The sequence below is a fragment of the Ailuropoda melanoleuca genome, chromosome 11, assembly GCF_002007445.2.
Source record: "Ailuropoda melanoleuca isolate Jingjing chromosome 11, ASM200744v2, whole genome shotgun sequence".
Taxonomy (NCBI): Eukaryota; Metazoa; Chordata; class Mammalia; order Carnivora; family Ursidae; genus Ailuropoda; species Ailuropoda melanoleuca.
In genome coordinates this window covers 109,578,311-109,584,126 of record NC_048228.1, presented here as the reverse complement: position 1 = coordinate 109,584,126, position 5,816 = coordinate 109,578,311, and positions in this window count along the sequence as shown.

Below are 5,816 nucleotides of genomic sequence, written 5' to 3'. Positions count from 1 at the left end.
AGGCGGCGGCAGTGGTGCTTGGGCGGACCCAGGACCCAGACGCCCGTCTCCAACCTTCCAGACCCTAGCCCACCCCCAGGCCAAAGTGTGGCTGCAGCCTCCAGCCCACTGCCCAGTGTCAGCTTCAGCCAGGGCTCCGAGCTGGCCACTGGGGAAGCCTCATTCTCCTGGGCAGAAGGGGGCGGGGCGGGGGTGGGGATCACGGCTCACGGTGGGCCTGGGTCTGGCTGGGGGTGCACGAGGAACATAGGGCTCCCGACAGTGGCTGCTCAGTGAGCCAGCAGCCCCAGCAAGTTCACTCTGCAAACAGCTGCCTCCTCCAATTAGCCCCATGCAGCCCTGAGTGCCAGCATCCGGGGAAGGGCCTGGCGGTGGGGGCTGGGGCATTTGCCCGAGGCTGGGGGCTCCAGCCTGTTCTGTGGGCTCCCTACATGTTGCAGAGAACACCCCACCCTTCCAAGCTCAGTGGAAATCTCCCCAGGGCAGGGCAGCTGCGCCCGGTCACTGTGTACCTGGGAAGGCCATGCCACCTGAGCTTCTGTGCCTCAGTTTCCCCACCTGTCAGAGGGGGCTGATGATGGAGCTGGTGCTGGGTGCTTCGTCAAGAGCCACCGTCACCACCCACGCAAGTCCTCCTATTTCCAGTCCCACAGGATGCAGGGTGCCCCGGTGTAAGCTCTGGGGGTCCCTTGGCCCCGGCCTGGGCTGGACAGTGTCTATAGCCTCCAGCCGGCAGAGATGGAGGCCTCCCCTGCCCACTGGACCCGGCTGGCCACTCTGACCTCGCCGGCCCTGGCTGGAAGCATGGCTGAGGTTTGTCCATGGGTGACCTGTGCAGAGGCCAGCAGGGGCAAAGGGCCAGGGATTGAGGCCCTGAGGAGGGACTTTGGCTGAAGCTCAGGGCAGAGCTCGAAGGGGTTTCCTTGAGCAGGTGACACTCGCCAGGAAGGGCCAGCAGGACCCAGAGGAAGGGGCATTCCATCCAGGAGGGTGGAGGCCGCCCAGGAGGGAGGAGGGTGTGACATGGGGTTGGCCCAGCAGCCCCTGAGGCCTGGATTCCTAATTCAGCCGGAGCCTGTGAGCCGGGCTTGTTTATTCTTGGCAAGGAAGGCTGGTGGTGGGGGTGAGGGGAGTGAAGCCTTTTCAAAAAATAATAATAATAAAAACGCTCATTTAGAAGGCTCCCAAGACGTGCTGAACTCCAAAAGGGTCTTGGAAAAAATGCTGAGAAGGTTTAAGTGTAAATGGACCCAAAACACCATAATTAAATTTCCCTTAAATTTACCAGAGTTTGGGGTCAAAGAAAAAATAAAACTTAGGGAAAATACACTTGAGGTTTCAGGCAAATGCCAAGTGCTTAGAAAAATAGATTTCTGAGCTGCTCAGCGGCTACCGGCCTGGCCCCCACCAGCCCCAGGAGCTGGGGAGGCCTTAACCCCTCCTGGGCCAGCTCCGGCTACTTCTCCCCGCTGCCCTCCCTCCCCGGCCCAGCCCCTTGGGGGCCCTCCCCAGCCAGGCTCCCTCCTGCCCCTCTGCACCCTGGAGGAGCCCTGTATGCCAGGCTTCACGTGGGGAGCCGGGGGCCCCTCACCCCAGCCTGGGGTGGAGCCCAGCAGAAGCTTGAGCTTTCTTCTCTCCCTCCCCAGCTCCCTGCCATCACTTTCCTGCAACTACACACAGCCCTGGTCTCCTCTCCTTGCTCATCTGGGAGCAACCACACTTTCCAAACCTAAAGTCAGGATTTGAGGTCAAGGGGTCTGAGCAAACCAAGGGGTAAAGAGGCCAGAATGTCTGGACTGGGGCTGTTACAGCACATCCCAGAAGACAGCCTCCCAACTGCACATGATTATGGTGTTGCCCTCTTTGCTCAGCCTGCCAGGAAGCTCAGAGCTAAAATTAAGGCTCTTGTACAGTAGCTAGTGTTGGCCCATGGATTTTGGAATACATTCTCTTCTCCATGTTCTTTCAAATTCCATTTCTGTTATAATGAGCAAATCGATTGTGCTTTTTATTTTAACCGTCCTCAAGTTTTCTGAGTACAAATTCAGAAGGCAGACATTACCCGTGATCCATAGCAGCTGTGGCCACTCTCAAATCTGTTCTTCTTTCTTTGGGGGAAGGAGGTCAGCTCCCCTCAGCTCAGTTCCACTACTGAGCGGCCCTCCTGGTCCATCCTGTGGTGGCCCACCCTGGTCCCTGGCGCCCACGCCATGTGCGGCTGCTGGCAGGCAGGCGGGTAGCAACGGTTTCCAAGAAGGTGGAGATGTGTGTTGGGAAGTGGAGAGCTCCCGGGGGAGAAGGTGAACTAGGCTGAGACGTGAGGCTCCCTTGGGGCCTCAGTTTCCCCCCTCGAAGCACTCAGTCCGGTCCTGGGCAGAGAGAAGCTTCCAGCAGCAGTGGCAGTCCCAGGGGTAGCTGTACAGGAGGTTCTGACCAGGGCTCTCCCCTGGCTTCCGGGCCCAGGGCCCACCAAGACAGGCACCTAGGGTGCTGTGGAAGCCGTGGCCTGCCACGGGCGCTGCGCCGAGCGGCAGGATGTGGACTCGAATGCACACCAGGAGCATCTCCACTGGCGGGGGGAGGTGGGGCGGAGTGGCTGCAGGGCCCGCAGCTCACAGCCTGCCATGATCCCTGCGCCCAGGCACTCGGCAGCCTGGCCCCCCTCCCACAACATCCCTCCCTGCTCGCACCTGCACAGGCCCCAGCAAGCCGGGCCGCCTGGCTCTGAGTCACTGACCAGGCCGGGCTGGGCCAGGCTGTCCATCAACCCCCGACTCTTGCCCGAGGCCCCTACACTCACCTTCACTAGGGACCCCCACGGCTGTGGGCCTTGGGAGAAGGGTGGCCGTGCAGGGGGAGTGGGCAGGGAGGCATAAAGCCTGAAGGGAGTGGGGCCGCCCTAGGACTCCTGCACCCCCACACTGACCCTCTGCAGGCTCTCCACGTCCCCTGCACCTGCTCCCCTGCCTGAGGTGCCCAAGGGGGCTTCCCTCATGGCTCCAGGAGGCCTGCAAAGAGTCTCAGGGGAAATGCTCCACAGGAGAGCCGTGGTGACACAGTGGCGACTAACGGCTAATTTTTAGAAAGCGTCGCTGAGATGTCGGGAAGTGAGGCCCAGATGGCATCGTGAGTAACAGGCCCTGGTGTCAAGGCAAGGCCCTGCGAAACGTTGACTTGGAAAGAACAGTTGTGAACAATACAATTATTTTTTCAATGATAATAAAAAAAGCCTTCAAGCAATGCCTTCCCTTGGTGGCGAGGGTGGGGTGAGCTGGACGACTCCTTTGGTGCTGGCGAAGGGTGGTGCTGGGGCCTTTTGGCAGAATCAGCCGAGAGCCACAGGACCTCCTGTTCTTTGACCTAAATGCCGCCAGACATTCAGGAGAGGCCCGTGGAAAGGCCGTAATGAAGGGGCCCCTTCAGACCGCCACTAAAGAAACCAGCTACCACATGTGTAGATGGCAGAATAAGGGACAGGTCCACATCCTGACCCCGGGGAACTGGGAACGTGACCTCATTCTTCATGGTGTCATTAAATTAAGCTCTTGGGATGACCTTGGATTATCTGGGTGGGTCCTACACCCAATGCCAATTGTTCCTATAAGGGATGGAAGAGGAAAGGCTGTGTGACCTTGGATGCAGAGTGGGTAGCAGTGAGCCATGAGCCCAGGGGCACCTGGAGGTGCTCAGAGACAGGAAGAGGCAGAGGGACCCACCCCTGGAGCCTCAGAGGGAGCAGGGCCCTGGCCACACCTTCATTTCTGACTTCTGGCCTCCAGGATGGCGAGAGACTGCCTTTCAGCCAACCAGCCTTAGGAAAGGGACATGGAGCAGGAAGCACCCTGGGCTCAACCCAGGCCTGGTGCTGGAGGAAGAGGGGGGCACATTCCCTCCCGCAGGCCCAAGGAAGAGGGAGCAGGGCAGAAGCGCAAGGGCCCATCCCCCAGCAACCTCTCCTCTTGCTAATGCTGCCCAGTGGCCAAAGCCACACAGGAGCTGGACAGGAGAGGGCCCCTGATGCCCTGTGGGGTCAGGCTTGTTGGGACAGATAGAAGCATGCAGAGACCACTAACACACACTACAATCCCTGTGGGCACTTTGGCCAAGGGGACAGTCCTGGGAGGCAAAAAGTGGAGAAGTTACACACAGGAGGATGGATGGATGCCCACCTCTCAGAGACCAGGGGATGCAGGACACTTTTCTCAGGACCCCACGGGGGAACTGTGGACACCATCCTGGGAGAGGACCTGCAGGGGACAAAACAGAGCCTTTCCTGGGCCTCGGAAGGGTCCCCTGAGAAGCCATCTGTCAGGTGCCAGAGACCGGTCCTTCCCCTCTGTCCCACTCTGAGCTGACTCCTACCCGCCCTGCCAGCGCTGCCCACAGAGGAATCTGGAGAACGAACCCCATCCAGTGCACACAAAGAGGGTCAGCAGGGCCAGCACCCCACACCCATCCTTGTATGGTAAGTAACTGATCCATTAAGGAACTGGTCAGGGCGCCTGGGGCGCTCAGTTGGTGAAGCATCTGACTCTTGGTTTCAGTTCAGGTCATGGTCTCAGGGTGATGAGATGGAGCCCGGTATTGGGGTATTGGGCTCCGGGCTCAATGGGGAGTCTGCTAGCGACTCTCTCTCCCTCTCCCTCTGCCCCTCCCCCTGCTCACAAGCACTCTCTCTCATATACATAAAATAAATAAATCTTTTTAAAAAAGAGACCGACTAAGGAACTGGCTGATAGATAAGAGCCCTATATGCTGCAGTGGCCCCTGGGATGGTATCCTGGGAGGCGCCCTAGGCGGGGGGCAGCCTGGAGCTGTGCACTGGAGGGGTCTGGACAGCCCCGCTGGGGTTCAGAGGGCCCGTGGCCAGCACAGGGGACACGGGCTTAACTGGAGCAGGTAATGAGAGCAGCGCCCAGCAGGGATGCAGGTCTGTCAGGCAGGCACACAGGGGTCACAGGAGGGCTCCCTGGGGGCGGGGCCCTTCTAGCGCCCTGAAGCCTAGCCTTAGTGGCTGGGGTGTCTCCAGGCTGGCGTCTTCAAAACACAGGCTGCCCGTGGGGCCATGGGTAGTGCCAGCGCCCAGTCACAGAGGGGCTTTCGTTGCCCATTTTCCTGAGGAGCGCACAGAGTCCCAGGAGCCCAAGTGTCGTCTCCCCTCTCCTCTCTGGTGCCCCGCTGGGTTTCCTGAAAGTGGGAGAAGCGCCCTCTTCCATGTGAAGGTGGGCACGGAAGCCATAGTCACATTGCTCCTCTCCAGCTCAAATCTGTCCCACCCAGCAGTGCCCCAGGACCTGTCACAACTCCTCCAGCTCATGCTCTGCCACCAGCTACCCTCACCATTCCCCAGAGCCCTGGGGTTGGTGTCCCCTCTCTGAGGCCCCCAGTCCCTGCTCTCCACTCTGATGCAGGGCAAGCACCCAGTCTCCGAACTTGGTTCCCTGGAGGACTGGGAGTAACTCTGGAGGCCTAGCTCAAGTGCACCACAGGCGCTTAATAAAAGCAGCAGCGCGACCCCAGCCTGTGGGATGCAGTCCGCTGGTATTTCAGCCCCGGCAGACAGGCAGAGCCGCCCCTCACTGCCAGGCCTTTGCACACACAGTCCCCCCGGCCTCGATGCGCTCCTGGGCTTATCCACCTCACGCCTCAAGGTTCAGCCTCTCTGACAGGCTTTACCCACCGAGACGTCCCCCTTCTATGTCCCCGCGTTGCCCTGATCCGAGGCCGGATGGCAACCGGGACTGCGAGCCGCGCAACTAGAGGTCGGCGCTCGGCCCCTCTGAGCGCCCGCCGGGCGCAGTGGTGCGATGGGGGCC